This window comes from Scyliorhinus canicula, chromosome 14 (genome assembly GCF_902713615.1).
Source record: "Scyliorhinus canicula chromosome 14, sScyCan1.1, whole genome shotgun sequence".
Taxonomy (NCBI): Eukaryota; Metazoa; Chordata; class Chondrichthyes; order Carcharhiniformes; family Scyliorhinidae; genus Scyliorhinus; species Scyliorhinus canicula.
In genome coordinates, this window is record NC_052159.1 from 120,063,707 (window position 1) to 120,079,553 (window position 15,847).

Here is a 15,847-nt window from a genome sequence, read left to right on the forward strand (position 1 = left end):
TCTGCTGGGACCCTACCTGCCTCTGGTGATTCCTGAAAGATCACCACCTATGCCTCCACAATCTCCTCAGCTCTGTCCTTTGGAACTCTGGGGTGCAGTCCAGGTGATTTATCAACTTCCAGTCCCTTCAGTTTTCCCAGAACCTATTCCTTGGTGATGCCCACTGCAAACACTTCTGCCCTCGAATTCTCCTGAAGTTCTGGGGTCTCACTGTTGTTTTCTGTGACATTATGTATAATGTCGAGCAGATTCAGGGTTAATGTCATATTTTATCCTACCACCAGATGGAGCTGGAAGCAGACCTATGAAAAGGAATGCCTCTCAAAAGAAGGCGGGTTGGAGAGAGTAGAAGGAGATCAGGGCAGCACGGTAGCATTGTGGATAGCACAATCGCTTCACAGCTCCAGGGTCCCAGGTTCGATTCCAGCTTGGGTCACTGTCTGTGCGGAGTCTGCACATCCTCCCCGTGTGTACGTGGGTTTCCTCCGGGTGCTCTGGTTTCCTCCCACAGTCACAAAGATGTGCAGGTTAGGTGGATGGCCATGATAAATTGCCCTTAGTGTCCAAAATTGCCCTTAGTGTTGGGTGGGGTTACTAGGTTATGGGGATAGGGTGGAGGTGTGGACCTTGGGTAGGGTTCTCTTTCGAAGAGCCGGTGCAGACTCGATGGGCTGAATGGCCTCCTGCACTGTAAATTCTATGAATCTATGAATCAGAGAACAAGTAGAGATAGTGGGCGGGATTCTCCCTTCTTGGGACTAAGCAGAGGCTCAAATAACAGGAGTAGAATCCTTCACCAGAGGACTGTGCTCTTTGAAAAAATGAAAATCGCTTATTGTCACGAGTAGGCTTCAATGAAGTTACTGTGAAAAGCCCCTAGTCGCCACATTCCGGCGCCTGTCCGGGGAGGCTGGTACGGGAATCGAACCGTGCTGCTGGCCTGCTTGGTCTGCTTTAAAAGCCAGCGATTTAGCTGAGTGAGCTAAACCAGCCCCTCTTTGTTGGTCCTTGTTGGACTTTGTAAGTCCAACTCCTGTTTCTACCAAGTCTGAGATTTTTTTTGTTGAAAACTATCACTGGATAAACAGTTAGAGGCAGGAGTAGGATCAACCACTCGGGTATCAACAGCTCCCGAAAGTGCGGAATTCTCTGCATTTTCGGGGACTGGTTGGATGCCGGAGGGGTTGGCGTCGCTCCAACCGGTGGCGAAGGGTCGGGGCAAGTTCGTGCATGCGTGGAAAGGCTGGCGTGATCTTGCATGTGCGCGGAACGGCTGCCATGATTCCGCGCATGCGTAGATCGGCCGATGTATTTTCGCGCATTCGTGGGGGATTCTCTTCTCTGCGCCAGCCCCTGGACAATATGACAGGTCCCTACAGGGACCCGGCGCGGAAGAAAGAAGTCCCCCCACAGAACAAGCCCGCCCACATATCGGTGGGTGCCGCTCGCGGGCAGGCCACTGTGGGGGTCCCTCCCGGTGTCGGATCCTCCCCTCACCCTCCTCCGAGGATGCTCCCGCACACTCACCTGCCAGGTCCCGCCATGCGTGAGGTGAGTAATTCACACCGGCGGGACTGGCCAAGAATGGACGGGCGCTCAGCCCATCGGGGCCCGGAGAATCACCGGGAGGGCCGCTGTCAACAGATGCCGACCGGCGTGGCGGAAATCCCACTGCCGCCCGAAAAGCACCGCCGGAGAATAGAGCAGCCGGCGGTAGGGCAGGATTCGCGCCTCCTCCCAGGGTTCTCCAACCTGGCCGGGGGGGGGGGGGGGGGGGGGGGGGGGGTGTGGTCGGAGAAACCCGGCCAGTATGTGTGAAATAGGTGTTGGTACAGTGGAGATTTTAATTATAGTTTATAATATTGCTAGCTTTAGGAATAGTGTTCGAACTGTATAATAAGTAGTGTAATAAAATATAGCATTGTTAATTTAACCTAGCTTTGTGGTCTTTGTGTACATTGCTTCCAGGATTCATCCTGAGTATTAGCAACACAAAGAACACCACATGGTACCTCGGAATGATTCCTGAAAGAATAGCAAGCAGTTAGCTAGAGAGATTGGTAAAAAGAAAAGAATAAGAACCATCGCACTACTGACCAGATCTTGTTGACAGCACCAAGTTCCAGCCTGTAAGATGGAAGGTCTGCAGAAGCCCAGGCACTTCAAGACAACTGGTAAACTTGATCTCAATTACAAAACTTTCAAACAACAGATTGAATTGTATTTTTCTGCCTCCACGCTAGAGTCTGCCGCTGATCAGCGTAAAATTGAGCTTCTCCTAACTGTAGGTGGACCGCAAGAGTTATACAGTTCTTTCCAATTTGAAGATGTTAATGATAAAAACAAATTTGAGAATGAAAAAATTCGACATCCAATGCAAAGTTCAGGTTAATGAAACTTATGAGCGCTACATGTTTAAAAAAGGATGCAGCAACAAGTCGAATCGATTGATTCATTTGTTACTAGTGTCAGACTGCGAGCTCAGGCTTGCAATTTTTTGTCAGTAATGAATTCACTCAGCCGTGATCAATTCCATTTTCCCCTTATTGCTGAGAGTTTGCGTGAACATTTACTTCAGCATCCAATGCTGTCTTCAGATGAAGCGATTAATCTCTAAGGCTAGCGAGCAAGCTGGGGCAGCACGGTAGCACAGTGGTTAGCATTGTTGCTTCACAGCTCCAGGGTCCCAGGTTCGATTCCCGGCTTGGATGACTGTCTGTGTGGAGTCTGCACGTTTTCCCTGTGTATGCGTGAGCTTCCTCCGAATGCTCTGGTTTCCTCCCACAGTCCAATAATGTGCAGGTTAGGTGGATTGGCCATGCTAAATTGTCCTTGGGTTAGGTGAAGTTACTGGGTTGCGGGTATATATGGACTTAAGTGGGGTGCTCTTTCCAAGAGCTGGTGCAGACTCGAACTGCCGAATGGCCTCCTTCTGCACTGTACATTCGATGAAACCAATATACAGAGTTTAAGGCTTGGGAAAAGGGTGCAAAATTGGAGAACGAGGCCGACGCCATTAACTGAGTGACGCAGTTGAGAAACCAGCGCACCACTGCAGGTGGCCATTTTGAACCTGACATGATGACGTGTACCCATTGTGGACAGGCTCACTTTAGAAAAGATTGTTCTGCACTTGGAAAAAAATGCTTACAATGTGGTAAATCAAATCATTTTGCCTCCCAATGTCATTCAACCTCAGCGAAACCAAGACTCTTTAAAAAAAAAATTGTTTAAATACAATAAGAAAGTAGTGTGCAGAAGAAAAAAATTCTCATTAAAATTCAGAAACCCGATAAGACACTTTCATATTTGATGCGGTTACAAGGGTCAATCAATTGGCCACTGATAAAAATAAAAAATTACAAACTTCTGATCAGAAGGAGGACTGGACTGTTCCACTGAACGTGAATGATTCAGATGTTTTATTTTAGCTTAACGCAGGTGTTCATGCTAATCTAATTACGGATACTGATCTGACACTAATCAAAAAGTCCTCAAAGATACAATTGTCCAAATGTCGTCTGACTGACTACAATGGAAACAAAATTGCAACAAGAGGTTCAGCACGGCTTCGTCAAGGGGAGGTCACGTCTGACAAATCTGTTAGAGTTCTTTGAAAAAATAACAAAGAAGTTAGACCAGTGGACATGATATATTTAGATTTCCAGAAGGCCTTTGACAAGGTGCCGCATAGGAGATTGTTAAATAAGTTAAGGGCCCATGGTGTTAAAGGTAAGATCCTGGCATGGATAGAGGATTGGCTGACTGGCAGAAGTCAGAGAGTGGGGATAGAATAGAATAGAACAGTACAGCACAGAACAGGCCCTCCGGCCCTCGATGTTGTGCCGAGCAATGATCACCCTACTTAAACCCATGTAACCCGTATACCCGTAACCCAACAATCCCCCCCATTAACCTTACACTACGGGCAATTTAGCACGGCCAATCCACCTAATCCGCACATCTTTGGATAAAGGGGTCTTTTTCAGGATGGCAACCGGTGACTAGTGGTGTGCCTCAGGGGTTGGTGCTGGGACCGCAACTTTTCACAATGTACATTAATGATCTGGAAGAAGAAACTGAGGGCAATGTTGCTAAGTTTGCAGATGATGCAAAGATCTGTAGAGGGACAGGTGGTATTGAGGAAGCAGGCAGACTGCAGAAGGACATGGACAGGCTAGGAGAGTGGGCACAGAAGTGGCAGATGGAATACAATGTGGAAAAGTGTGAGGTTATACACTTTCGAAGGTGACATGGAGGCTTAGACTATTTTCTGAATGGGGAAATGCTGAGGAAATCAGAAGCGCAAAGGGACTTGGGAGTCCTTGTTCACGAATCTCTTAAGGTTAACGTGCAGGTTCAGTCGGCAGTTTGGAAGGCAAATGCAATGTTAGCATTCATGTCGAGAGGGCTAGAATACAAGACCAGGGATGTACTTCTGAGGCTATATAAGGCTCTGGTCAGACCTCGTTTGGAGTATTGTGAGCAGTTTTGGGCCCCGTATCTGAGGAAGGATGTGCTGGCCTTGGAAAGGGTCCAAAGGGGTTTTCCAAGAATGATCCCTGGAATGAAGTGCTTGTTGCATGAGGAACAGCTGAGGACTCTGGGTCTGTACTCATTGGAGTTTAGAAGGATGAGTGGGGATCTTATTGAAACTTACAGGATACTGTGAGGCCTGGATAGAGTGGATGTGGAGAGGATGTTTCCACTTGTAGGAAAAACTAGAACCAGAGGACACAATCTCAGACTAAAGGGACGATCCTTTTTAAAACAGAGGTGAGGAGGAATTTCTTCAGCCAGAGTGTGGTGAATCTGTGGAACTCTTTGCCGCAGAAGGCTGTGGTGTCCAAATCACCGAATGTCTTTTAAGACAGAGATAGATGGGTTCTCGATTAATAAAGGGATTGGGGTTATGGGGAGAAGGCAGGAGAATGGGGATATGAAAAATATCAGCCATGATTGAATGGCGGAGCAGACTCGATGGGACGAGTGGCCTAATTCTGCTCCTGTGTCTAATGGTCTTATGGTCTATGCTGCCTTACAGTCAAGAACCATGAGATATGCATTCCCTTAGAGTTTGAGATAGTTGACTTGACTAAATTGTCATTGATAGGTGTGGATGCAGGGATACAGCTAAATTTAGTGCAGAGAATCCATATTGTTAGCCAATCTATTGGTTCTCTAAGTGATGAGATAGATGAGATCCCATGCAATTTCCCATGCCTCACGGTAGCATGGTGGTTAGCATCAATGCTTCACAGCTCCAGGGTCCGAGGTTCGATTCTCGGCTGGGTCACTGTCTGTGTGGAGTCTGCACGTCAACCCCATGTGTGCGTGGGTTTCCTCCCGGGTGCTCCGGTTTCCTCCCACAGTCCAAAGATGTGCGGGTTAGGTGGATTGGCAATGCTAAATTGCCCGTAGTGTAAGGTTAATGGGGGGATTGTTGGGTTACGGGCATACGGGTTACGTGGGTTTAAGTAGGGTGATCATTGCTCGGCACAACATTGAGGGCCGAAGGGCCTGTTCTGTGCTATACTGTTCTATTCTATTCTATGTATTCCGTGGAATGGGCATGTTACCGTTCACTTATAGCGTTCAGCTAAAGAGCGATGCTAAGCCGATCATACATCCACCTCGCAGAGTGCCAGCACCTTTAAGAGACCGACAGGTTGTTGGAGTGCAAAATCATCTCCCAAGTCACTGAGCCAACTGACTGGGTGAGCTCAATGGTGTGTGTCTGCAAACCAAATGGTGGCTTACACATATGCATTGATCCAAAAGATCTCAATGACAATATCAAACGGGAGCACTACCTGATCCCGACACAAGAAGAAATCACTGCACAGATGGCTCATGCCAAATACTTTACGAAACTGGATGACTCACGAGGATTTTGGCAGCTTCAGTTGGATAATAAATGTGGAAAGTTGTGCACTTTCAATGCATTGTTTGGAAGGTACTGTTTTAACAGGGTACCTTTTGGGATTATCTTCACTTAAATATTCTACAGGGTGACGGAAACGATAACCAAAGGTGTACCTGGAATCTACGTCAATGACGTTATAATATGGTCAACTACGCCAGAAGAACATTGTTCAAGACTCATGCAAGTAATGATGAGAATTGATTCACATGGCCTGAAATTAAAAAATAAAGCATAGAGAAAGTAAAGTTTCTGGGAGATGTAATTTTGAAAGATGGTGTGCAACCATTTCAAGATAAAGTATTGGTCAAATGCCAATTCGAAAAGATAAAAAAGCCATTCTCAGGATGTTTGGTGTCATGAATTTCTTGGGTAAATTAATTCCCAATTTATCGACCAGAACAACAGCCGTAGGAAAAGGTTTCCTTTTTGTGGACGTCTCGGCATGAAACTAAATGGAAGGACATGAAGTTGTTACTGACAACAGCCCCAGTGTTAGCATCTTTTTTCCTTTGGTCTCTTTGATCACTTCTCCTATTTGCTTTGCCTTAGCGGGATGTCTTACGGCCAATGTTAAATGAGGATCTGAAGTTAAACCCATCCTAAAAAGGTCCCTCTGACTATGGGTCAACTGTACTAACATCCCTAATCCTTCAACACTGAAAAATAAAAATGAGTAATATGCAATGATGGCTGCTGTCCTAAGTGACTTTGCGTTTGTAAATTGTATGAGTGCTCATCCTCACGAGCATACCAAGCCATGCAATGGGTCACTATATTCTCTCGTCTGGACTCTTTCAGGTGTTTTAATAGCTGTGCCCAAGGGTCATTAATCTTTTGTAAGACTTCCTGCAGTTTTTAGATTTTTTTTTAACAGTAGTACTGTAAGGGTTAACGTTCAACTGCCAGCATAGAACACAGACAGAGAGCGATTGGGTGCAGGCTCAGAAGTTATTACATTTTGCAGCTGATGAGCTTGTATTTGAGACAGTTCTATAAACATTCCATTATCAATGCAATGTATTACCACTCCTAATTTGTAGAGTGTCTGTCTGCCTAATAGGATGTACCGCTAGTTGCGGTACATCCTTCCTGGGGGCTAAATGCTCCTTGGCCCCTTGCATGATAACCTCTTTCCCTCTATTTGCTAACCAGTGTTCGAGGAACTAATTTCCTTCATTCAAATGATTATTATTATTGGGAACCCAGCCCCCACTTCTGCCGGGTGGATCCCATCCTTCAAAGCCAAGATGCACCAGAAGAGTATTTTAGAAGAAGCAAAACATCCCCTGGAAGGGGGCTATGACTAGCACACATTTAAGTCAATTTCCAATGATTGATTTTATAGGCATTGGCTATTAGAGATGTATATTTTTTCTTTGTCAATTCAGAAAAGATCAACTGTCTGCTGAAATGGTTAATGTTTCCTGCAGAATCTAAGGGGCGGAGAACTTAGCATGATGCCATTTACGTCTTTTCACGTAATCTAAAAATCTATTCATATTCAATGACTTTAATTCGTAAAGACACTTTCTTTTAAACTCATCGGAATTTCCAATGTTTTCGTTCATTAGAGAAATCTCAACAATAATCACTTAAGTTCTAATGTCTGACTCTTGACTCACAAAGACAGACGATAAAAAATACAACCCACTTCATGCTTTGCTTAAAATTAATTGATTAAACAAAACACAGATTCTCACAGCTCACAAATATCACAGTTAACCGTTAGCCTTATCTCACGGCTACAGAAAATCTGAATTCCCTTTCCCTAAAGGAACTCATCTGTTATGCTTTTACCTTAATCTTTTATTTACTTTTACTCCCCTGTTTTTGTTTAGAGGGGTTCAGCTTCATTAGATTCCTATGCGGGACATATAGTTTTCCTACCTCATTCCATTGCTTTACGATTGTTTCTTTTCATTTTCTTACTCATTTTGACTCCCTTATCTGTTTTCTTTAAGGAGTTCACCTTCTTTCTCACTCTGGATATCTTTACCGAGGCTTCGGGACAACCTGTGAGGGGGTGACAAGTTTATTGCTCATTGTTCCTTCTACTTTAGAACATATACATAACAATAACAATGACCGTGGAAATCATTTACAAATACTACAGGGAGCGCACGGTGTTTATCCTTTCACGAACCTCAAAGTCTTTTTAAAAACAAATTTAGTCTCTAAGGCACCTTTTTCTTCCCATGCAGCTATCATTAATTTATTAATTAAGATAACTCTCCGAGCATGAGTCACTGGCCAGTAATTAAGGCTGCCGAGCCGCAGACCCCCCTTTCAGCTGGGGTCGCGCTATGGCTCACTCCGTTTCAGCTGAGAGAGTCCTGTTTAGAGATTCGTTTCGGGGTTCACTTCCTGTTAACTTAGGGAAACTGCAACGACTACACCAATTTTTCTGAGAAATCATAACAAAGACAAATCCCTCGAGGTTCGATTTAAGGAAATTTATTGACACAAATATATTTGTGGAGAGAGAGCGTTCCAGCTGCAAAAAGCTAATTCACTACTCTCTGAGTTATGAGATGAAAACTATTATATTTATAGTGTGAAATAAATAACTTTGAAGAGATAAAACTTGGGAACATACGTAAGAGGAAATATGAATGTTTTGCCCTTGGTTTAAACACTATTTGAGTACGCATTTTGTTGTCCTTCCGAAGAACAACTTATTATCATAATAAGGCCGAGTACAAGATACCAAGCAGTATTTGGTTTACATTACTTGACCTGCTTATTTTGGCTCAAAAGCAGTGTTAAAATATAGTCAATATTCCCAACATGCTTCTAAATTGGTAACTCATTAACTTCCCTTCTACACTTTGATTCGATCAAATAAACTAAGAACTCCACTGATGCCTGTCAGAATGGAATTGGAGCTGTACTACTTCAGAAACCCGAGGACGATCTCTGGAAACCTATTGCTCCAACGGAACAGAGATATGCACAAATAGAAAAAGAATGTGTAGGTTTATTTACTGGTATACCCAAATTCCACCACTCGATGCTTGGACTGCCTCATTTCACAGTTGAAATGGATCATTGTCCTTCAGGAGATTTACCAGGATGTTGCCTGGTATGGAGGGAAGATCTTATGAGGGAAGGCTGAGGGACTTGAGGCTGTTTTCGTTGGAGAGAAGGTTAAGAGGTCATTTAATTGAGGCATACAAGATGATCAAGAGGATTAGATAGGGTGGACAGTGAGAGCCTTTTTCCTCGGATGGTGATGGCTAGCACGAGGGGACATAGCTTTAAATTGAGGGGAGAGATATACAGGACAGATGTCAGAGATAGGTTCTTTACTCAGAGAGTAGTAAGGGCGTGGAATGCCCTGCCTGCAACAGGAGTGGACTCGCCAACACTAAGGGCATTCAAATGGTCATTGGATGAACATATGGTGATAAGGGAACAGTGTAGATGGGCTTTAGAGTGGTTTCACAGGTCGGCGCAACATCGAGGGCCGAAGGATCTGTTCTGTGCTGTAATGTTCTATGTTCTATGTTCTATAATTAGAAAGGATCTAAATATGGGGGGGGGGGGGGGGGGGGGGCACGATTTTCCAAAATGGAGACAAAGTCCTGACGCTGGAGTGAAAACCGGAGTGTTTCACTCTGGTGTTGGAGCCTGCTCCCAGCCCCCTATTCTCCCGCTCCCAGGGGGCTAGGAGTGGCGTCGCGTATTTTACGCGTGCTGGGCCTTGGAGCTGTGTAAAAAGTGGCGCTGCGTAAATGATGCGGCCGGCATCGCGTAAATGAAGTCACCCGTGCATGCGCGGTTGCTGTCCTCCCTGAGGCCGCCCCGCAAGAAGATGGCGCTTGGAGGAACACTGGGGGGGGGGGGGGGACAGCCTGTTGGGGGGGGGGGGCCTCCGATGGGGTCTGGCCCGCGATCGGGGCCCACCGGTCGGCAGACCGACCTCTCTAAACAAGGACCTCCTTTCCTCCGCCACCCCGCAAGATCCATCCGCCATCTTCTTGCGGGGCGGCCTCAGGGAGGACGACAACCGCGCATGCATGGGTGACTTCATTTACGCGATGCCGGCTGCATCATTTACGCAGCGCCACTTTTTACACAGCTCCAAGGCCCAGCATGCGTTAAATACGCGACGCCGTTCCTAGCCCCCTGGCGGATGGATCTTGTGGGGTGGCGGAGGAAAGGAGGTCCTCGTTTAGAGAGGTTGGCCTGCCGACTGGTGGGCCCCGATCACGGGCCAGACCCCATCGGAGGCCACCCCCCCCCCCCCCCCCCCTCAACAGGCTGTCCCCCCCCCCCCCCCAGTGTTCCTGCACAGTTCCTGCCGGAAGCGACCCAGGTGTGGACGGCTCCGGCGGGAACCTGTCGGGTCGGAGTGGCCATTCTGGCTCGACTCGAAGAACCAGGGGGGGTGGCGATCCTGGTGGGGAAGAGGGTGGCGTTTGAGGCGTCTGAGGTTGTGGCTGATAGTGGCGACAGATATGTGATGGTGAACGGTTAGCTGCAGGGGGAGAGGGTGGTGTTGGTAAATGTGTACGCCCGAAATTGGGATGATGCTGGTTTCATGAGGCGTATGTTGGGCCGCATTCCTGGCCTGGAGGTGGGGGGCTTGATCATGGTGGGGGAGGACTTCAATACGGTGCTGGATCCCCTACTGGACCGTTCTAGTTCAAGGACAGGCAGGAGGCCGGCGGCGGCCAAGGTGTTGAGGGGGTTTATGGACCAGATGGGAGGAGTGGATCCCTGGAGGTTTGGGAGGCCGAGGGCTCGGGAGTACTCTTTTTTTCCTCCCATGTGCACAGGGTTTATTCCCGCATTGATTTCTTTGTTTTGAGTAGGGGACTGGTCCCGAGGGTGGAGGAGGCCGAGTATTCGGCTATTGTGATTTCGGACCATGCTCCACATTGGGTGGATCTGGAGATGGGGGAGGTGCGGGACCAGCACCCACGTTGGCGTCTGGACGTGGGGTTGTTGGCTGATGAGGAGGTGTGTCGGAGGGTTTGGGGATGTATCGAGAGGTACCTCGAGGTTAATGATACTGGGGAGGTCCAGGTGTGGATGGTGTGGGAGGCTCTGAAGGCAGTGATTAGGGGGGAGCTGATCTCCATCCGAGCCCATAGGGAGAGGAGGGAGAGGGAGAGACTGGTGGGGGGAGCTGTTGAGTGTGGATAGGAGGTACGCGGAGGCCCCGGAGAAGGGATTGCTGGGGGAGCGGCGTAGCTTGCAGGCCAAGTTTGATTTATTGACCACCAGAAAGGCGGAGACACAGTGGAGGAAGGCGCAGGGAGCGGTCTATGAGTATGGAGAGAAGGCGAGCAGGATGCTAGCGCATCAGCCTCGTAAGCGGGACGTGGCTAGGGAGATTGGTGGAGTGAAGGATGGGGTGGGAATGTGGTGCAGCAGGGGGCAGAGGTCAATGAGCTCTTTAGGGACTTTTACAGGGAACTGTACTGGTCGGAGCCGCCGGCGGTGGGAGGGGGAATGGAGAGTTTTTTGGCCAGGCTGCGATTTCCAAGTGTGCAGGAGGAGCAGGTGGAGGGACTGGGGGCGCCGATCGAGTTGGAGACGCTGGTCAGTGGGATTGGCCACATGCAGTCGGGGAAAGGGCCGGGACTGGATGGGTTCCCGTTTGAATTTTATAAGAAATACGCGGACCTGCTGGGCCCCCTGTTGGTTAGGACCTTCAACGAGGCATGGGAGGGGCGTGTTTTGCCCCCGACGATGTCTCGGGCGCTGATTTCCCTGATCCTGAAGCGTGATAAGGATCCCTTGCAGTGCGGATCATACAGGTCAATTTCACTGCTGAATGTAGACGCCAAGTTGCTGGCGAAGATCTTAGCCACTAGAATAGAGGACTGGGTGCCGGGAGTGGTACATGAAGATCAGACGGGTTTTGTGAAGGGGAGGCAGCTGAACACTAACGTGCGAAGGCTGCTAAATGTGATAATGATGCCGGCAGCAGAAGGAGAGGCGGAGATTGTGGTGGCATTGGATGCGGAGAAGGCCTTTGACAGGGTTGAGTGGGGGTACTTGTGGGAGGTGTTGGAGAGGTTCGGGTTTGGGGTGGGGTTTATTAAACGGGTGAGGTTGCTGTACGAGGCCCCGATGGCGAGTGTAGCGACAAATGGGAGGAGGTCCGAGTACTTCAGGCTCCACCGTGGGACGAGGCAGGGGTGCCCCCTGTCCCCCTTGCTTTTTGCGTTGGCAATTGAGCCTCTTGCCATGGCTCTCAGGGAGTCGGGGCGGTGGAGGGGTTTGGTGCGAGGTGGGGAGGAGCACCGAGTGTCGCTGTATGCGGACGTCCTGCTGCTGTATATAGCAGACCCGGTGGGGGAATGCCGCAGGTGATGGAGATTCTTGCTGAGTTTGGGAGTTTCTCGGGCTATAAATTGAACCTGGGCAAGAGTGAGCTGTTTGTTGTGCACCCGGGAGATCAGGAGGAGGGGATTGCTGGGCTCCCGCTAAAGAGGGCAGTGAGGAGTTTTAGGTACCTGGGGGTTCAGGTGGCTAGGACCTGGGGGACTCTGCACAAGCTCAATTTTACTAGGTTGGTGGAGCAGATGGAGGAGGAATTTAAACGGTGGGACATGCTGCCGTTGTCGTTGGCGGGTAGAGTACAGTCCGTTAAAATGACGGTGCTCCCGAGGTTCTTGTTTTTGTTTCAGTGCCTCTCCATTTTCATTCCGAGGGCCTTTTTTAGGAGGGTGAACAGCAGCATTCTTGGATTTATTTGGGCGCACGGGACTCCGAGGGTAAGGAGTGTCTTTTTGGAGCGGGTCAGGGATAGAGGGGGGCTGGCGCTGCCCAACCTCTCTGGGTACTATTGGACGGCTAATGTCTCGATGGTACGTAAGGGGAGGGGGGGGGGGGCAAGGGGAGGGGGGGGCAAGGGGAGGGGGGGCAAGGGGACGGGGGGGCAAGGGGAGGGGGGGAGCAAGGGGAGGGGGGAACAAGGGGAGGGGGGGGCAAGGGGACGGGGGGGCAAGTGGAGGGGGGAGCAAGGGGAGGGGAGGGGAGGGGGGCAAGGGGAGGGGAGGGGGGGCAAGGGGAGGGGAGGGGGGGGCAAGGTGAGGGGGGGGCAAGGTGAGGGGGGCAAGGGGAGGGGGGCAAGGGGAGGGGGGGCAAGGGGAAGGGGGGCAAGGGGAGGGGGGGAGGGGGGGCAAGGGGAGGGGGGGGCAAGGGGGGGTGTAGGGGTATAGTGTTTAAGTTAATTTGCTTATTGTTAATTTATTTTGTTGTCTATTGGGCTTGGGGGGGGGGGGGGTTTGTTATATGCGTTGTTACGGATGCCAGGGGGGTGTTTATTATTGTTATTGCTCTTTTTGTCCTGTTGATATTTATTTTTCAAAAATTCCAATAAAAATTAGTTACAAAAAAAAAAGACATGGAATACCCCTGACGGTAATGACAGATAATGGTCAATGTTTTAGTTGTTGGGACTGGTCTTCGTTTGGCAAACGCTACAACTTCCAACACATCACGTCAAGTCCATTGTTCCCACAGTCAAAGGGAAAAGCAGAGAAAGGTGTTGGAATCATCAAAAAGCTATTCCAAAAGGCATATGATGACCAGCAAGATTTCTCTTTGGCATTGTTGAGTTGCCGAACCACGCCTCTGGTATCAGCTTTATCGCCAGCCCAGCTGTTAATGGGTAGAAAGCTGCCTCTTCCAGGTATAACCTTTCCAAATCTGGATGAACAGATCCCAACCGGGTTTCTCATCTGGTTATGCCTCACTGGCTGCAGAGTACTGGGCTAATGGCAAGGTTCTTGGTAGTGTAGATGAACAGAGAGATCTCGGCATCCAGATACATAAATCCCTGAAAGTTGCCACCCAGGTTAATAGGGCTGTTAAGAAGGCATATGGTGTGCTAGCCTTTATCAGCAGGGGGATTGAGTTTCGGAGCCACAAGGTCATGCTGCAGCTGTACATAACTCTGGTGCGGCCGCACCTGGAGTACTGCGTGCAGTTCTGGTCACCACATTATAGGAAGGATGTGGAAGCTTTGGAAAGGGTTCAGAGGAGATTTATTAGGATATTGCCTGGTATGGAGGGAAGGTCTTACGAGGAAAGGCTCAGGGACTTGAGATTGTTTTCGTTAGAGAGGAGAAGGCTGAGAGGTGACTTAATAGAGACATATAAGATAGTCAGAGGGTTAGATAGGGTGGACAGTGAGAGTCTTTTTCCTCGGATGGTGATGGCTAGCATGAGGGGACATTGCTTTAAATTGAGGGGAGATAGATGTGGTGATCACAAGTTAACTAGAACATAGAACATAGAACGATACAGCGCAGTACAGGCCCTTCGGCCCTCGATGTTGCACCGACATGGAAAAAAACTAAAGGCCATCTAACCTACACTATGCCCTTATCATCCATATGCTTATCCAATAAACTTTTAAATGCCCTCAATGTTGGCGAGTTCACTACTGCTGCAGGTAGGGCACTCCACGGCCTCACCACTCTTTGCGTAAAAAACCCACCTCTGACCTCTGTCCTATATCTATTACCCCTCAATTTAAGGCTATGTCCCCTCGTGCTAGCCACCCCCATCCGCGGGAGAAGGCTCTCGCTGTCCACCCTATCTAACCCTCTGATCATTTTGTATGCCTCTATTAAGTCACCTCTTAACCTTCTTCTCTCTAACGAAAACAACCTCAAGTCCATCAGCCTTTCCTCATAAGATTTTCCCTCCATACCAGGCAACATCCTGGTAAATCTCCTCTGCACCCGTTCCAAAGCTTCCACGTCCTTCCTATAATGAGGCGACCAGAACTGTACGCAATACTCCAAATGCGGCCGTACTAGAGTTTTGTACAACTGCAACATGACCTCATGGCTCCGGAACTCAATCCCTCTACCAATAAAGGCCAACACACCATAGGCCTTCTTCACAACCCTATCAACCTGGGTGGCAACTTTCAGGGATCTATGTACATGGACACCGAGATCCCTCTGCTCATCCACACTACCAAGAATTTTACCATTAGCCAAATATTCCGCATTCCTGTTATTCTTTCCAAAGTGAATCACCTCACACTTCTCCACATTAAACTCCATTTGCCACCTCTCAGCCCAGCTCTGCAGCTTATCTATGTTCCTCTGTAACCTGCAACATCCTTCCGCACTGTCTACAACTCCACCGACTTTAGTGTCGTCTGCAAATTTGCTCACCCATCCTTCTGCGCCCTCCTCTAGGTCATTTATAAAAATGACAAACAGCAACGGCCCCAGAACAGATCCTTGTGGTACGCCACTCGTAACTGAACTCCATTCTGAACATTTCCCATCAACTACCACTCTCTGTCTTCTTTCAACTAGCCAATTTCTGATCCACATCTCTAATTCACCCTCAATCCCCAGCCTCCGTATTTTCTGCAACAGCCGACCGTGGGGAACCTTATCAAACACTTTACTAAAATCCATATACACCACATCAACTGCTCTACCCTCGTCTACCTGTTCAGTCACCTTCTCAAAGAACTCGATAAGGTTTGTGAGGCATGACCTACCCTTCACAAAACCATGCTGACTATCCCTAATCATATTATTCCTATCTAGATGATTATAAATCATATCTTTTATAATCCTCTCCAAGATCTTACCCACCACAGACGTTAGGCTCACCGGCCTATAGTTACCGGGGTTATCTCTACTCCCCTTTTTGAACAAAGGGACCACATTTGCTATCCTCCAGTCCTCTGGCACTATTCCTGTAGCCAATGATGACCTAGATGCAATACAACTGAGCAAACACTAGAGGGAGCACGGGAGAGCCATATAAATAGACCGGGACAGGAAGTGAGGACACACTTCACAGAGGGCAGAACTCGTAGCAGGACACAGACACACCAGCTAGTAGCACTTGAGGTAGCCGTAGGTAAAGTTCTGAAGAGAGAACAAATTCACAATAAAGCATCTTCTCCACATTTGAGACTACGAG

General features: G+C 48.4%; 1 protein-coding gene across 5 annotated transcripts in view; it reads left to right on the forward strand.

The window, feature by feature from the left end:
- uggt2 (UDP-glucose glycoprotein glucosyltransferase 2) overlaps positions 1–15,847 on the forward strand; it is a 625,263-nt gene that overhangs the window by 8,300 nt on the left and 601,116 nt on the right. For 2 of the 5 annotated variants that reach the window (XM_038817830.1, XM_038817832.1), the window contains exon 2: positions 1,969–2,174. The exons of the other annotated variants lie outside the window; for them this stretch is intronic. The gene's annotated coding sequence lies outside the window, so the exon portion shown is untranslated. The remainder of the gene's footprint in view (positions 1–1,968; positions 2,175–15,847) is intronic. 5 annotated transcript variants of the gene reach the window in all.